The sequence below is a fragment of the Triticum dicoccoides genome, chromosome 4A (assembly GCF_002162155.2).
Source record: "Triticum dicoccoides isolate Atlit2015 ecotype Zavitan chromosome 4A, WEW_v2.0, whole genome shotgun sequence".
NCBI classification, from domain to species: domain Eukaryota; kingdom Viridiplantae; phylum Streptophyta; class Magnoliopsida; order Poales; family Poaceae; genus Triticum; species Triticum dicoccoides.
The window spans coordinates 334,230,191-334,248,758 of NC_041386.1; the positions used below are offsets into that span (position 1 = coordinate 334,230,191).

General features: G+C 50.2%; 1 pseudogene; it reads left to right on the plus strand.

Moving 5' to 3' along the window:
* LOC119283516 overlaps positions 1–17,908 on the plus strand; it is a 40,184-nt pseudogene extending 22,276 nt beyond the window's left edge.
* The last annotated feature ends 660 nt before the right edge of the window (positions 17,909–18,568 follow it).

Below are 18,568 nucleotides of genomic sequence, written 5' to 3' on the forward strand. Positions count from 1 at the left end.
GACCAGGCGTGGGGCGGCGGCGCGCGCTTGCGGTGACCGAGCGGTGGCGGAGCGGATCGGGGCCCGGGTGGGGCTTCCCTGGGCCCGGCGGGCCGCGGGAGGTGGGAGGCGCACGGTGGGACAGGTGGCGTTGTCCGGTAGGCTGAGGCGGCGAAGGCGATGACGTGGCACACTCCGATTGGCTGGAGTGATGTGGCCGGTGAGATGGACGCATCCGCCGGCGGGCGGACATGTCCGGCGGCGCGGAGGAAGTTGGATCTAGGGTTGGACTGCGAGATTTTTCGGGGGAGGCCACATATTTATAGATAGAGGGAGCTAGGAGAGTCCAAATGAGGTGCAGTTTTTGGCCACGCGATCATGATCGAACGCTCTAGATGATGGAGAGGGTTTTGGTGGGTTTTGGGCCGAATTGGAGGGGTGTTGGGCTGCAACAAACACGAGGCCTTCTCGGTCCCTCGGTTAACCGTTGGAGCATCAAACGAAGTCCAAATGGTACGAAACTTGACAGGCGGTCTACCGGTAGTACACCAAGCCCGCATGGTAAATCTCGGTCCAATCCGGAAATGTTTAATCCCCACACACGAAAGAAAGGTAGAAATGACCACCGGAGGAGAACGGAGCGCCGGAATGCAAAACGGACAACGGGGAAAATGCTTGGATGCATGACACGAACACGTATGCAAATGAAATGCACATGATGACATGATATGCAATGCATGACATGCAAGCAATGACAAGGCAACAACAACGAATAACTGGAGGACATGTGGCACATCGGTCACGGGGCGTTACAGGTTTTCCCCCACAAGTGTGGACGGTGAACATGATATACGCCACCCACGTCCCCAGGAGGGAGCGGAAGCGCGCATTAAGGGATGTATACGCGGTAGAGCCAGTCGCCCCAAAGTTCAACCCATGATCCTTCTGCCCGATCACCTTTTATCGAAGAGACCATCCCACTAGCATCTGTCATGGCGGATTCGCCGCATTGGTTCTTGGCCCAATTATTGACGGATTTCATCTCACTAGAGTCCTTATGGACGGCGGCAGTAGCCTGAACCTGCTTTACCAGGATACAGTGCGGAAAATGGGCATAGATCCCTCGAGAATTAAGCCCACCAAAACGACCTTTAAAGGCATAATACCAGGTGTAGAGGCCAGCTGTACAGGCTCAGTCACACTTGAAGTGGTCTTCGGATCTCCGAATAATTTCCGAAGCGAGGAGTTAATCTTCGACATAGTCCCATTCCGCAGTGGCTACCATGCACTGTTTGGGCGAACCGCATTCGCCAAGTTCAATGCGGTCCCGCACTACGCATACCTTAAGCTCAAGATGCGAGGCCCTCGAGGAGTAATTACGGTCAATGGAAACACCGAACGCTCCCTCCGAACGGAGGAGCACACGGCGGCCCTTGCAGCGGAAGTACAAAGCAGCCTCTCCAGGCAGTTCTCCAGTCCGGCCATTAAACGTCCGGACACAGTCAAGCACACCCAGAGTAACCTACAACAAGACCGCCTGGCACGTTCCGAGCAGGCGTAGCAATGCGGCCCCAACCCCAACCCCCGCAAAAAGGCGACGCCAGTACTTCGCGTACATAACTACGCCCTAGAAATACCATGGGCATAGGGGGAGGGGCACCATCACGGCATGCCCAAAACACGGCTTAAACCGCACCAGGGGCTGCCGACTTTTTTTATACTTTTCTCTTACTTCCAGGACTCTACTCTTTGGAAGGCTTGTTCGGCAGTTCAATTGCCGCACAAACGATGCAAGGACCAGGGAAGCAGACAAGCCATGCCTCATTACGGAAATCCCAGGTGGTCTCTATCACGAGCAGTATACCTGTTTCGCATACTATCCCGCAGCTTGCCCCTGAAGCAGACATGTTAAATAGTCCAACTTTTCGTTTATCACATCACTTGTATCGTTCTGCTTTGATCGCAACTATTTTAATGACCAATGCATAGCTTTTGTCTATTTTTTGCATTACCTTTTTTTAATATATATATATATATATATATACGTTCCTTCATGACATGTTGCACCCGTACACTTTGGTACGGCCAAAATACGCCAGGGGCTTCAGTACCCCTCAACATGGTGTGAGAAGTCCGAACACTTTAACAAGTGCGGCACCCCGAACTTATAGCATTATATGCATCGGCTCCGAATCATGTTTTGGGTCAATAGTTGGGTTTGCCCGGCTCCTATGTTTTGGTGCCTTACGTTCCGCTATAACGGCTAAGGTAGCACTAGGAGAACCACTGCGATTGTGCCCTAGTTGAGCTAGGCCGAGCACCTCAATGGAGAAAGCTAAAACTGACTGTCATGATGAAGCGAGAGTTGGTCGTTGTTCGAGAGGTTTCTTCGAGTCCCTAAAGACTTATGCCGCTTCGGGCGAGGAGTCGGCTCTGTCCGGCCAAGGCGTGGATAGCGCCTCGAAATCGATCTTCCGAATACTAGGGGCTTCGCCGAAATTTAAAATTATAGAATTCTATGGCTAAGTGAGAGTGTTCACGCATTATAGTCCGATTGCCTCGTTCGTTGGGCTGAGCGCCTCCCTCGAAGGACCCAAATATGGGAAAAAGAGCGCCCAGGTTTATCCCCGAACACCCCAGCACTAGCGGCATGGGGGCAGAAGCCGACGACTCGCCATCTCTTAGTATTGATAAACAGCCGCACAGAAGGTAATATTTTAAATTCAAGCAGCATTACTTAGCACATATGAACAAGTTTTCAGCGCACAGGATAACACGAGTGGGTTTTACTCAAAAAATACATCCTTGGTACATTCATCCGCAACAAGGCAGGCACCCTTCAGAACATCCTTATAATAATTCTCGTGCTTGCGATGCTTTTTCCCCGGCGGTGGCCCGTCCCTCACAAGCTTCTTCGCATCCAGCTTGCTCCAGTGCACCTTAGCACGGGCAAGGGCCCTACGGGCACCTTCAATGCAGACGGAGCGCTTGATGTCTTCAAGCCTCGGACATGCCTCCACCAGCCGCCAAACCAGCCCGAAATAGCTCCCAGGCAGAGCCTCTCCAGGCCACAGCCGAACTAGGAGGCCCTTCACGGCCTGTTCGGCCACCTTGTGGAGCTCGACCAGTTGCTTCAGCTGGTCGCTCAGGGGCACGGGGTGTCCGGCCTTAGCGTACTGAGACCAGAACACCTTCTCCGTTGAGCTGCCCTCCTTGGCCCGATAAAATGCGGCGGCATCAGATACACTCCGGGGAAGATCTGCGAACGCTCCTGGAGAGCTCCGGATTCGGGTAAGTAACAGGTAACTCACGTTTATGTGTTTGCTTTGCATAAAGAATGCCTTACCCACCGCAATCTTCTTCACCTCATCCAACTCCTGGAGGGTCTTCTGGGACTCGGCCTTGGCAGACTTGGCATTTTCTATAGCTGCTGCGAGCTCGGACGCCCGCGTCTTCGAGTCAAGCTCCAAACTCTCATGTTTCTTCATGAGAACCTGGAGCTCTTGCCGCACCTTGCCAACCTCAACCTCATACCTCTCCCGCTCGGTGCGCTCCACGGCCGCACTCTTCTCGGCTTCGAGCAGCGCTTGCTTAAGGGTCGCCACCTCAGACGTGGCCCCTGCAATAGACATGTTAATCCTGTCATTTTTTGCAATTGCACCTTTTTTATATAAATTTTCAACCAGGGTATTTCTTACCTTCCTTCTCCTCGAGCTGCTTCTTGGCACGCCCGAGCTCTTGCTAGGACTTCTCGAGACTCTGCTTCAGCACGTCCACTTCCGCAGTCAGTGCGACGGACGCTAGCAGAGAAGCCTGCATACGCATATTGACTCCTTTTGTTAGACTCCTGTGAATTATTTGATCCTCTATTTGGCTTTTCTTCCCGAACACCCAACAGAGCATCAGGGGCTACTGTCTATGCGGTAACATTATTTGAACATTCTTTACTTACCTCAAAGCCTGTTAAAAGGCTTGTACAAGCTTCAGTCAGTCCGCTTTTGGCGGACTGAACCTTCTGGATCACCGCACTCATAATAGTGCGGTGCCCCTCGTCGATGGAGGCACCTTGGAGTGCCTCCAACATATTGCCCGGCGCCTCCGGTTGGACGGAGGCCACCGGCACGGTAGGCTTACTCCTCTTGGAAGGAGGTCGCCCACCGGACTCTGGAACCCTTGAAGATTCCGAAGCTGTGTCCGGCCTTAAGCCGGACTTGGAGCCCTGGGGGGGTTTCATCCCCTTTACTCCTGGAGTCCGGGAGGTCGCCTTGTGGCGCCTCCAGGAGCACCTCCTCCCGGCTTGGAACCTGTTGGGACAACACTTTGGTGTCGTCCGCAGGGCGGGGGGATGAAGCCGTCAGAAGCGAGTTCACCTCCGACGGGTCCAGTGAGCCGCCCGACGATGCGTCGAGCCGGTCTTTGGGTGGGCTGCATAAACATATTCGACATAAGGAAAAGCTGTGCAAAAAACGAATACTATGAATTACCCCGGTATCGGACACTTACGATTTCGCCAGGGGCTTGGCCCTGGGCTGCCACTCCTCTTCGTCATCGTCGGTGTCGGTGGAGCAGTCCGGAGGAAGGGTTTTCCCCTTCTTGGACCCTCCGGCCTCCTCGGAGAGAGCGGCCTTCCTTTTCTTCTCTCCTCCCGCTGGAGGGGGAGAGGTCTCTTCTTCTTCCTCCTCGTCTTCATGAGAGGAAGGGGCTCCGGGACCGTCGGATGACGAATCCGACACCTCCTGGCGCCGAGCACTCTTTCGAGTCCCCATGGCCCTTTTCATGGCCTTCTTCTCTGGCACCACATAGGGCGCGGGAACCAGCAGCTTCGCCAAGCGAGCGTCCGCTGGGCCTTCGGGCAGAGGAGCCGGATAGTTGATCTGTCCAGATGTCGTCACCCAATCCTATCAAAGATAAGGGAACTCAGATCCCGCATAGAGTCAAACTATGAAAAACCGATACCCTGTAAAAGGACAAAAATGGCTTACCACATGAGCGTGATGCTGAGTACTGAATCCGTGGTCCTCGGCAGCGGATGCGGGAGCCTTAGCGCCCTTGAAAAGTACCCTCCAGGCATCTTCGTATGTCGTGTCAAAGAGCCTGTTTAGAGTTTGATGTTGCACCGGGTCGAACTCCCACAAGTTGAAGGCCCGTTGTTGACATGGGAGGATCAGGCAGATGAGCATAACCTGGACTATGTTGACAAGCTTGACCTTCTTGTCCACCAGGGTTTGGATGCATGTTTGGAGTCCGGTCAGCTCTCCTTTTTTACCCCACGACAGGCCGGTCTCCTTCCAGGAGGTGAGCCGCGTAGGGGGTCCGGACCGAAACTCGGGGGCTGCGACCCATTCGGGGTCGCACGGCTCGGTGATGTAAAACCACCCCGATTGCCACCCCTTCAGGATCTTCACAAAGGAGCCCTCGAGCCACAGGACGTTGGCCATCTTGCCAACCATGGCACCGCCGCACTCCGCCTGGCTGCCGCACACCACCTTCGGCTTGACGTTGAAGGTCTTTAGCCATAAGCCGAAATGAGGGCGGATGCAGAGGAAAGCCTCGCACACGACGATAAACGCCAAGATGTTGAGGACGAAGTTTGGGGCCAGATCGTGGAAATCTAGGCCATAGTAGAACATGAGCCCCCGGACAAATGGATGCAGAGGGAAGCCCAGTCCGCGAAGGAAATGAGGGAGGAATACCACCCTCTCATGGGGCCTGGGAGTGGGGATGAGTTGCCCCGTTTCGGGAAGCTGGTGCACGATGTTGCTAGCCAGATATCTGGCCTTCCTCAGCTTTTTGATGTGTCCCTCCGTGACGGAGGAGACAATCCACTTGCCTCCCGCTCTGGACATGACTGGAGAAGGTCGAGGTGGTAGTGCGGACTTGGGCGCTGGAGCTCGAATGTGCAAGAATGGATAGGCAAAGGACGAAGAAGGCGTGGGTGAAAAGGTGGATCCTTATCCCCTTATATGGGTGGGTGCGACTACATGCCCCCACCAGCCTGGTAAAACTTGCTTATCTTCAAGCACCGTAATCAAAGGCGCGGTTGGGTTACCCACGCCCGTATTGATGAGAATCCCGGAATAAAGGGACACGATCTCTGCTTTGACAAGACGTGCCAAGGAAACCGCCTCGCATGACGCGCTGAGGTGGGATAATGAAATGATTTGGATAAAGGCTTGGCCGTGGCGTGTCGCACCACGGAATACGTCAGCAGATTAGATTTGTGTTAATATTATTATTCTCTCTATGGCAATATGTGGAAACTTATTTTGCAGAGAAGGACACTATCTTTGTGTTCAAAATCTTCTATGGAGTGCTTGGAGGAGGAACCCGCCTTGCAATGCTGAAGACAATTTGTGCGCCGGACTCGTCATCATTGAAGCCTGGTTCAGGGGCTACTGAGGGAGTCCTGGATTAGGGGGTGTTCGGATAGCCGAATTATACCTTCAGCCAGACTCCTGGACTATGAAGATACAAGATTGAATACTCCGTCCCGTGTCCGGAAGGGATTTTCCTTGGCGTGGAAGGCAAGCTTGGCGATACGGATGTTCAGATCTCCTACCATTGTAACCGACTCTATGTAACCCTAACCCTATCTGGTGTCTATATAAACCGGAGGGTTCTAGTCCGTAGGACAACATACACATCTACAATCATACCATAGGCTAGCTTCTAGGGTTTAGCCTCTCTGATCTCGTGGTAGATCAACTCTTGTACTACCCATATCATCAATATGAATCAAGCAGGACGTAGGGTTTTACCTCCGTCGAGAGGGCCCGAACCTGGGTAAAACTTCGTGTCCCCTGCCTCCTGTTACCATCCAGTCTAGACGCACAGTTCGGGACCCCCTACCCGAGATCCGCCGGTTTTGACACCGACACTTATAGTGATGAGCATTACCGAGAGGTCCCAGAGATACCTCTCTGACAATCAGAGTGACAAATCCTAATCTCGATCTATGCCAACTCAACAAACACCATTGGAGACACCTGTAGAGCATCTTTATAGTCACCCAGTTATGTTGTGACGTTTGATAGCACACTAAGTGTTCCTCCGGTATTCGGGAGTTGCATAATCTCATAGTCATAGGAACATGTATAAGTTATGAAGAAAGCAATAGCAACAAACTAAACAACCATCGTGCTAAGCTAACGGATGGGTCAAGTTAATCACATCATTCTCTAATGATGTGATCCCGTTAATCAAATGACAACTCTTTGTCCATGGCTAGGAAACTAACCATCTTTGATTAACGAGCTAGTCAAGTAGAGGCATACTAGTGACACTCAGTTTGTCTATGTATGCACACATGTACTAAGTTTTCGGTTAATACAATTCTAGCATGAATAATAAACATTTACCATGATATAAGGAAATATACATAACAACTTTATTATTGCCTCTAGGGCATATTTCCTTCAAACCCATCATCGTCCAGCAAGCCTACGATGGAATTACTCACGCACGGCAGTGAGCATCATGAAATTGGTGATGGAGGAAGGCTGGTGATGATGATTGCAATGATTTCCCCTCTCCGGAGCCCTGAACGGACTCTAGATCCATCCTCCCGATGAAGAACAGGGGGTAACGGCGGCTCCATATCGTAAAACACGATGAATCCTTCTCCCTGATTTTGTCTTCCCGAACGTGAATATATAGAGTTGGAGTTGAGGTCGGTGGAGGTCCAGGGGACCCACAAGGCAGGGGGGCATGCCCTATGGGGGGCGCCCCCACCCTTGTGGACAGCTGGTGGATCCCCTCTAGTTGATTCTTTCGCCAATATTTTTTATTAATTCAAAAAATAGTATTCGTAAATTTTCAGGTCATTCCGAGAACTTTTATTCCTGCACAAAAATAACACCAAGGTAATTCTGCTCAAAACAACATCAGTCCGGGTTAGTTCCATTCAAATCATGCAAATTAGACTCCAAAACAAGGGCAAAAGAGTTTGGAAAAGTAGATATGATGGAGACGTATCACGTTTCCACTATACCAAAATATTTATGTGATGTGCTAGGCCTTCATGATTTGGATGAATGTTCCCTTAATTTTCACTTAGAGGATTCCACTATTAAGAAAGTTTTGATAGAATAAATGATGTGCTTATTCTTGCAAATAGAAATTATGTGCCCATCGATTTCATTTTCCTTTATATTGATTGTTATCGGTATTTTCCTATAATACTTGGTAGGCCTTTCCTATGTACCATAGGTGTTATTATTGATATGAAAGAAGGTAATACAACATTCCAATTTCCATTAAAGAAAGGAACGGAACACTCCCCTAGAAATATAATTAAGCCACCATATGAATCTATTACATCGGATTGATCTGATAGGAGATCATTGTATTGAAAATAAAGAGAGAGAGAGAGAGAGAGAGAGAGAGAGAGAGAGAGAGAGAGAGATAAAGCCATCCAGCTACTGCTATGGACCCGTACGTCCTGTAGGAACTACTCACACATCATCATGTAGGCAGCAAGGTTGATGAAGATGGCCTCCCCAATGGTTTCCCCCTCCTGCAGAGTATCGACAAAGGGCTCCAGATGGGATCATAATAGAACAGAGTCTTGCAGCGGCGGGAGAATTATTTCAGGTCCCACTTCAAGGATTTTGGAATATTAGGAATTTATAGGCCATAAATTAGGGCAAAAGGAGCATCAGGGGGTCCACAAGCTCACCCAACGCGCCTACCACCCAGGGCGTGCCACCAGGGCTTGTGGCCCCCTCGTGTCTTTTGGTCTCTCCCTGAAGCTTCTAGGACCTCTTATATTCTAGAAAAAACCACTGTAAAGTTTCATCGTGTTTGGACTTCGATAGGTATGGTTTTTTTGCAAAACAAAAAACATGCAAAAAATAGGAACTAACACTAGCTAGGGACTAAGTTAATAGGTTAGTCCATAAAAACATATGAGATGGCATATAAAGCATAAAAAGCGATAATATAATAGCATGAAACAAAAAAAATTATAGATACGTTGGAGACGTATCAACGACCGGGGCCCGGAAGATAAACTCAAAGAAGAAGCATCATCATCTGTCCAAGTGCCGCACCTATGAGGACTAAAAGAACCTGACCTAAACTACTAAGCAAAGCAAAGACACCAGGATTCCACTCCCTACCGCCGGCCGTTGGAGCGGGAGGTAGAGGGGAGGTGAATCTATGGATTCCATGGCGAAGCCTGGATGGGTTTGCCCTAGCCGCTTAGGTTTTGGGGGAGGAAAACGAGAGGAAGTCACATACAACTCTCATATGATCCTTTGTTTCCTCCCTTTACCATATCACCTTCATGATATTACCGGCGCACTGAGCATACGCGCATGGTTTGGTGTAGAGATGGACCTTCAATAGTGCCTCACCAACATAGTGAGATTAAAGTCATTGAGATATGTAGGTCCCATGTCACATTTCTTCTTTGGCACACACATCCTCCACCGAAAGAACCAATGCATACAAGTATGAGTATCATCGCGTCCCACTATAATTGTGCCATTGTATGTGTTATTTTGTAAGACAATAAGTTTTGGGGAACCAGCACAACCCTCTAGGGGTGGCTTATCTCATTATATATAATGGTTGTGTTACAATATGTACCATATACGTACATAGGTACAGAAGCTATACATAGTCTAACACCCTCCCTCAATCTTAGCCACTTTCTAAAGAACTGAGAAGGGTAAGATTGCGCCTACAAGCCTCAAACTATGGCAGCGGTAAAGGCTTAGTGAAGATGTCTGCAAGTTGATCCTTAGATGAGATAAACTTGATCTGGAGTTGCTTCTGTGATACACGTTCCCGTACAAAGTGATAGTCAACTTCAATGTGTTTCATTCGGGCATGAAATACTGGATTTGCAGAAAGGTATGTAGCACCGATGTTATCACACCAAAGAATAGGAGGCTGTGGTTGAGACAAACCCTACTCCTGAAGCAAAGACTGCACCCAAATAATCTCTGCAGTAGCATTAGCCACAGCCTTGTACTCAGCTTCAGTACTGCTACGTGACACAGTAGCCTGTTTCCGAGCACTCCAGGCGATCAAATTAGAGCCAAAGAATACTGCATAACCCCCCGTGGATCGCCTGTCATCTGGGCTACCAGCCCAATCTGCATCAGAGAAGGCCGAAAGGACCCGAGAGGAAGTCGGCCGAATATGCATACCAAATGTCAGGGTGGACTGAACATAACGAAGAATGCGTTTAACAGTAGCCCAATGAGTATCTCTGGGAGCCTGAAGATACTGACAAACCCTGTTAACAGCATAAGAGATATCTGGTCTCATGATCGTCAAGTACTGAAGTCCACCAACAATGCTCCTGTACTCTGTGGCATCCGCAGGAGACAAAAGCTCACCATCAACAGCTGTTATCTTGTCGGTAGACGACATGGGTGTGGTGGTCGGTTTGCACTTCAGCATGCCAGCTCTCTGTAACAACTCCAAGGAGTACTTCTTCTGCGTAAGGACAAGACCAGTAGCACGAGAAGTGACCTCAACTCCAAGAAAGTAGTGAAGCTTCCCAAGATCTTTGACCGCAAAATCAGCACCAAGAGAGCAGACAAGAGCATCAGCAGCATATTGAGAAGAGCTGACAAGGATAATATCATCGACATATACCAAAAGATACATAGTGACTTCTGGCTTCTGTAGAAGAAATAACGAAGTGTCAGCAGTAGACGGCACAAACCCATGAGCACGAAGGGCAGAGGCAAGGCGGGCATGCCAGGCACGAGGAGCTTGCTTCAAACCATATCGTGCTTTGGAAAGACGACATATATAGTCAGGACGATCAGGATCAGAGAAACCAGGCGGCTGTTTCATATAAACCTCTTCTTCCAAAAATCCATGTAGAAAAGCATTCTGCACATCAAGTTGACGAAGTGACCAACCACGAGAAACAGCAATGGAGAGAAGAAGCCGAATAGTGGTAGGCTTGACGACAGGACTGAAGGTGTCCTCATAGTCAAGACCATGACGCTGCCGAAAACCGCGAGCAACAAGTCGCGCTTTGTAACGCTCAATAGATCCATCCGAATGCTTCTTCACTTTGAATACCCATTTTGAGTCAATAACATTTACCCGTGGTGGTGGAGGAACGAGAGTCCATGTCTTGTTACGAAGAAGAGCATGAAACTCCTGCTCCATAGCCTCTCGCCAATGTGGAATGCGCAGGGCAGCCTGATATGAGCGAGGCTCAGAAGATGGATCCGCAACAGCAGCAGCCAAACAAGCAGCCAACCAAGCAACCATACCATCCTTACGTTCCTTAGGTTTGAAAATGCCACTGCGACTGCGTGTATGTGGTCGGGACACAGGAACCACCGAGGTCGACGGAGCAGCCTGCAACGGGCTGGAGGACGGCGACGTTGACGAGTCAGCCGGTGACGAGGAGCCAGTCACGGTAGCCTCGGACTCGGTTGGCGAAGAAGGCCGACCCACCGGCGAAACCGGCAGAGCAGACGAAGCAGCTGGCGACTCCGGCATCACAGACCGGGCCGATGGCGAGCTCGGCATAGTGGGCCGTGGCGCGGCCGGTGTCGCGGGCCGATCCGCTGATGAAGGCGACGTGAGGACCCGAGCCGCGGGCGAAGACGGCGTGACGGGCCGAGCCGCAGGCGAAGACGGCGTGACGGGCCGAGCCGTGGGCGACTCGGCGGCCGCTGGCGAAACGGACCGAGCAGTGGAGATGCTCGGCGCGACGGGCTCGTCGGGTGACCATGCATGGGCACGCGAATCGATGCCATGCAACATAGGGCGATCGAGGTGCCCACCAGAAGACGACGATGATGATGGTGAATCCTCCAACAGCTCCAAACGAGCTCCACGTCCGGTTCCTGCACCATGGTTAGGTAACAGCAAAGGAGAGTATGCAACATCATCAAATTGGTCAGAAGCAACAGAGGATGAATGCAGGGATGGTGGTTCGACAGTGGACACAGGAAGGTTGGCAAAGGGAAAAACATGCTCATCAAACACGACGTCCCGAGATATATAGACACGATTAGTGGGAACATGAAGACATTTGTAACCTTTATGAAGAGAGCTATAGCCAAGAAAAACACACTTCTTAGAACGAAACTCAAGCTTGCGCTTGTTATATGGACGAAGATGCGGCCAGCAAGCACACCCAAATACCTTGAGAAAGGTATAATCAGGTTGTTCATTAAGGAGAACCTCAATGGGAGTCTTCATGTTTAAAACACGAGTAGGAGTACGGTTGATGAGAAAGCATGCAGTGGTGAAAGCATCACTCCAAAACCGAAACGGAACAGATGCATGGGCCAAAAGAGTAAGACCAGCTTCAACAATATGACGATGCTTACGTTCGACTGAACCATTCTGCTGATGTGTATGTGGACATGCTAAACGATGAGCTATCCCAAGCGACTGAAAGAAAGAGTTGAGGTTGCGATACTCGCCCCCCCAGTCTGACTGGACATGAACAATTTTGTGCTTGAGAAGACGTTCAACATGTTTTTGAAACTGAACAAAAATATCAAACACATCAGATTTGCGTTTAATAAGGTAAAGCCAGGTAAAGCGACTATAAGCATCAACGAAACTGGTATAGTAATTATGACCACTGACAGAAGTCTGAGCAGGACCCCATACATCTGAAAACACAAGTTCTAAAGGATGTTTCACCTCACGACTGGACTCCGAAAAAGGAAGTTGATGACTCTTCCCCTGCTGACAAGCATCACACACTGCTACATCTTTATGACTAGACAAACTAGGAAGCTCATGACGACGCAAAAAAATGACGGACAATAGGTGTGGCCGGGTGACCAAGACGAGCATGCCACTGTGACGGAGAGACCCGAACTCCACTGAAAACACGAGCAACACCAGGATGCTCCAGACGGTAGAGGCCCTGGCACAACCGCCCACTAAGAAGAATGTCCCTCGTGCCCCGATCCTTAATAAAAAGATCAAAAGGGTGAAATTCACAAAGCACATTATTATCACGTGTGAGTTTAGGAACTGAAAGAAGATTACGGGTCACAGATGGAACTCGAAGAACATTGCGAAGCTGAAGACTCCTATTGGCATGTCTAGTGAGAAGAGATGCTTGACCAATATGAGAGATGTGCATACCTGCTCCATTGGCGGTGTGGATCTTGTCGGAGCCATGATAGGGTTCACGAGTGTGAAGCTTCCCCATCTCGCTGGTTAGATGCTCTGTCGCCCCAGAGTCCATGTACCAGTGTGGATCGATGGAGTAGTACTGAGTGTGTCCCTATTGCTTCTGCGGCGCGGGACGATCAGCCATGGCGACCTGACGGGCATTGTTGCGTGTATCTTTGCCGTCATTGCCAAGACCAAGGAAGCTTCGCTGGAAGCGCTTATGACACTTGGAGGCCCAGTGCCCATCGCGGACACAAAGCTGACACACACGTGGACCGCCAGCCCCCGGTAAGGTCGCAGTAGGTGGGGGGGCCGAGGCGGGCGATGGTGGCAGCCCCAAGGGAGACCGGGGTGATGAAGAAGAGCGGCCACCCTTGGTGGCGGCGTTGGCCGAGAGGGAGCCAGTGCCCCTGGTGTGGCGAGTCTCGACCCGTTGCTCAGTGAGAAGGAGCCGAGAGAAAACCTCGTGTGCCAGCATGGGTGTCGAGTTGCCCCGCTCGTTGATGATCTCGACTAAGGCATCATACTCCTCATCAAGACCATTGACAATAAACGAGTTGAACTCGGAGTCGGTGAGGGGCTGTCCAATGGAGGCCAATGTGTCGGCGAGGCCCTTGACCTTGTTGTAGAACTCAGTGGCAGTGGAGTCAAGCTTCTGACACTCTCCAAGCTGACGACGGAGTGCAGAGACACGAGCCTGGGACTGCGCTGCAAAGGTGCGCTCAAGGATGGTCCAGGCCTCATGAGACGTCTTCGCGAAGACAACAAGGCCGGCAACTGCCGGCGAGAGCGACCCCTGGATGGAGGAGAGGTTCGCCTGGTCCTGCCCCGTCCAGACGCGATGGACCGGATTGTAGACTGGACCGTGCACGCTGTCTACCAGCGCGGGTGGGCAGGGAAGCGATCCGTCGACGTAGCCTAGCAGGTAGTGACTCCCCAAGAGCGGGAGAACCTGCGCACGCCAGAAGATGTAGTTGTCGGCGGAGAGCTTGATGGTGATGAGATGACCGAAGTGAAACGGCGGCGGCGAAGACAATCCCATCGAGGAGGCTGCCTGGGGTGCAAACACCATGGAGGCAGCCGGAGGCACCGAAGCCGATGCGGGAGGAGGCGGGACCGCAGCCAGGGCGGGCGCCGCAAAGCTCGCGGCCGGTGCGGACGCCGCAAGGCCCGCGGCCGGGGCGGACGCCGCGAACCCCGCCAGCGGGGCAGTGTGATCCGCTTGCGGCAGGAGCGACGGGACGACGCCTGCGGAGTCCGCAGCGGACGGCGGCGCCGCGGTGTGGACCACGAGGTCACGCCCAAGCGAGGGCGCCGGCGGCGTGGAGAAGACGGAGCCGATGCTCCTTGTCCCGATCGGAGCCGGAACAGAGACGGCATCAAGCGGGAGGTTGAGCAGAGCCGCAAGAGAGGCCGGGAGGAAGCCCGCAGCAGTGGAATCGGTGGTGGCGGCGCTCGACATGGCGGCGGCGCGATCGGTGGCGCGGCGGCGGCGGTGAAGGCGGCGGCGGCTGCGGCGGCGGTGCGGGTATTAGGGTTTAGAAGCGGAAGCGATCGTAACCTAGCGTGATACCATGTAAGACAATAAGTTTTGAGGAACCAGCACAACCCTCTAGGGGTGGCTTATCTCATTATATATAATGGTTGTGTTACAATATGTACCATATACGTACATAGGTACAGAAGCTATACATAGTCTAACATATTCCTTGCACATTCTTTTCAGAATTTTGAAAACTAATATATTTGCTTGCCACCACTTTTAGCAAGTTTTCTTTGCAGTCCAAAAACAAAGTGTATTCCTTCCATCCATTCGGCTTTAACATATAGGCCTTGCAAATGTTCAAAGCAGTTACTATGGCCAACTTCTAACATTGTAGGTGAAACCAAGATCTAACTCATGGCATATGTTTGCTCCAACTTGAACCTCGTATTGGGTTGGAAAAATATTAGATTTTGCAACCCAGACCAGTTGTCCAGAGTAGAATACAGACAATAATCATCTAACGCTTACCATAGTGAAGTTGCATTATCCATGTCTGCCCTTGTTAGAACTAGAGATCATGCTTGCATTTTTTGCTTTATTTTCTTTATTATATACTCCCTGTGTCTCAAAATATAAGACTATGGTACAAAACCTTTTCCTTCAAACAAAACCGACCATAAATTATCTTTTTGACGAGGGGTATATAGAATAGGAGTTTTTGCCACAAAGTTATCACAAGTCGTTCCTTACTCACGTGATTGCACGTGACTTCTGTATCGCTAACCTAGTTGCCCCCCCTATCTCCAAAGCCGGAGGAGCACGAGGAGGATATGGAAGCGTCGGAGGAGGAAGGGGAGGATGTGGTGGTGGGGCAGATGCCAACGTTCATGGTCCCAAAGCACATCAATAAGCGCGCCCTCAAGACAAGGCCCTCTCCGTCTCCCTCGACAATAAAGCCCTCAAGTACGGTACCGCAACCTCCTTCGGTTCTCTGGGCTGTAGCGGCACAGTGCGATTTGTGTTTGTGTGGTCTTTTAATTTTTTCTAACGCGAATCTTGGATCTATAGGGATTTCGTGACTGGGTTTCACAAGAGAAAGAAGAAGAGGAGAAAGGAGGCGCAGAGGATTACGTAGGAGAAGGACAGACGGAAGCGAATAGAGGCTCGCAAGAAGGTGAGAAGCTCTCACACAGCATTCTTCTTTTCTGTGTTCTTAGAGCATCTCCAACGGATGGTTTAAATTTTGGTGCCAGTTGTTCCTCTCCATGTGCACCATCATAATCAAAGTAGTATCCTCCCCTTCGGCCCACTCATATTCCTCTTCGGAGGAGGAATCACCCCACAAAGAGAATTCAAATGAACTCATCTACAACACAATACTTTCCATCACAATCGACTCCTACATCGCAATAAAAAACGAAAAAATGAATTATGTTTACCTTAGAGGCTTTTTGCCGAACACATAGTGGGCACCGAAGGAGCAGCGGTCGTCGGCGCAGCTAGGAATGGGCTCAGGGGTGGTGCACCGAAGGAGCAGTGGTCGCCGCCGTAGCTAGGAATGGGCTCAGGGATGGTGCACCGAAGGAGCAGCGATCTTTGTGACGTCGACGAGCTGGGGGTAGCGGCAGGAACCACCGTCGCCTCGTTGTCTGACAGCTGAGAGCTCTGAAGGAGCAGTAGCTCTGCGGTGGTAGCGGCAGTCATGTGGGGGTCACGGCGGCCACTAATGGATCTCCAAGGCGAGCATCGGTACTTCACGGCCATTTCGGGCGGTGGTGGGCGGGGGACGGCCGGAATTGCTGCAAATCGGGCTTCGGTGGATCCTAAACCAGCGACGGTGGCGGGGGTTGTTGCGGGCGTTCGGAACGACGGGAATGGGCGGTGGAGTGGCGGCTGGGCCGGGGCGGGTGGTGGACTTGCGGCGGTGGCTGCAACGGCGAGATCTAGCCGGAATCGATGTTTGGTGGTGGCGGGGGAAACTTCAGCGTGGCAGTTGCAGTTCGCGCAGCTGTGTTTGTGTTTTGAGGAAGCCGGTAGATATTTGCAGCACTTGGGCCAAAATTTGGGGCTGCTCAAATTTTTTTGCATCACTAAATACATCATCTTCTGCTGGAGCTGGTTTTTGTGCCAAGTGCCCAAATAACAGTTTTTTGAGCACTTCGGCTGTTTTACGTCATCTGCTTGAGATGCTCTTATTATTCTTTGGATGTTTTATTGATTTAGTAATAATTGGTCAAAAGCAAATATTTTCAAGAGAAGGTTGATTGACCATCGTTTCCTCTATTATTATGTGCCTACCGGACTGTAGGATCCTTAGGCGCCAACATTTGGAGAAGTCTAGGAAGAAGTGTATCATCAGAATGAATGAGAAGCTGAATGGCTGTATCCTACATGGGGTGCATTTTTCTTGGGTTAATGCTACCAATAACTGATAGGGATCACTAGTGGAACATTAGGAAAGGGTACTGCAAAGATTTGTTGTGTTGGGTCATTGGGTGGTATGTTGAAGGGAAGATGCCTAGAGCTGTGGAATACACATGCATTCCTCAGAGCTCGACCGTGTGCTTTCTGGTATGGGAAAACATGCAAGAAACCAGTTTTCTCTGTTAGACTGAAGGGTGATTTGATGAAACAGGAATGGTAGGGATAGCACTGAATCTGGGCTTACTGTCATTTCAAGTAGATTATCTAGCGTGTTTCTGTCACATAAATAATATGGACAAGACTTGAAGGGTTTACTGACCAGTGTCATTTTATGTATTTCCAGAGAAAGCAAGAGAAAGAGATTGCTCTATACGATAAATTCGTGTCATCAAAAAATGCGGATGGTCAAGACGGTGATGGTGATGGTGATGAGATGGATGCAGCTGCTCCTGGTGAGTAAGAGGGATGAGATTAACTTTACAGCAGTTACTGGCATGATGTTTGTTAATCCTATTGTGCCTTATTTGGTGCTTATGTAGAAATCAACACATATGAAGATGGCGGGACTAGAATAACAGTAGTCACCAGTGAAATTACTCATGGAGAGGAGGATGACCAGAAACCCGTGTCAAGGAGCTATGCTAAGAAGAGTTGCGGTGTGGTTAGTGCCAAGAAGCAGCCCAGTTTAGGTGTGAAGAAGAAGCCGCCATCAAAGAGGCAATTCGGCAAAAGCAAGAAGACTAAGAAGGTTGACACGAGTAGACGGAAGAACAAAGGAAAGCATTGACGTTGTGTATGCCTGTGGCTGTGGACGGACGGGCCTGAGTTGCATTTATTTTATTTTAAGATAAAGAAGATAACAAATTCGGTTATGAATTGTGTTCCTGTTGCTGCATTTGTGTTGTTCTGGCAATTTCCTTGTCATGGTAGGACAAAGGCAATAGACGGCTTGGTCGATGCCAGCAAGGGCGCTCCTCTCCGGTACTCTGGCCAACGCTGCACTCTCTCATCGTCTCCTCCCCGACCCTTTCTTCGCCTTCCCCAGCACAGGAGCCTGGGGTCGTTGTCTCGGTCAGTAGTTTGCCTCCACATTATTTTCCCTTCGGTTGCTCTTCTGGATTGAATCATCATCTATTGTTACCCCAGAATACTGGGGAGTCAAAATGTTTTGGTGTTCGCTCTGCTACCTGCTTTGTGTGCTAAACAGCTATTTCCATCAAGAAAAGAAAATCATTGATGCATCAGCCTTATCATGTACTAGTATTTGTCTCAGACCCTCATGTTTCATTCACTGGAAGTTGGTAAGGATCTTACTATATTCTACTCTTGTGTTGATTACATCTTTCTACTTGTGAAATATGTCCTTGAGCTTGTAAGCTGCTTTCAAGAAAAGTTATTGGGTCTAGTACTTGCTTAGAGGTTATGTATGTTGTTGACAACATTTTCACTCGCATGCCATGTCCTGCTCATTGTCGCATTTCAAGAATATATGATAATTTATCCAACCTTTTCCCTATTGTTCAAATGTATCACACAATTTTGCAAGTCACAAATCTT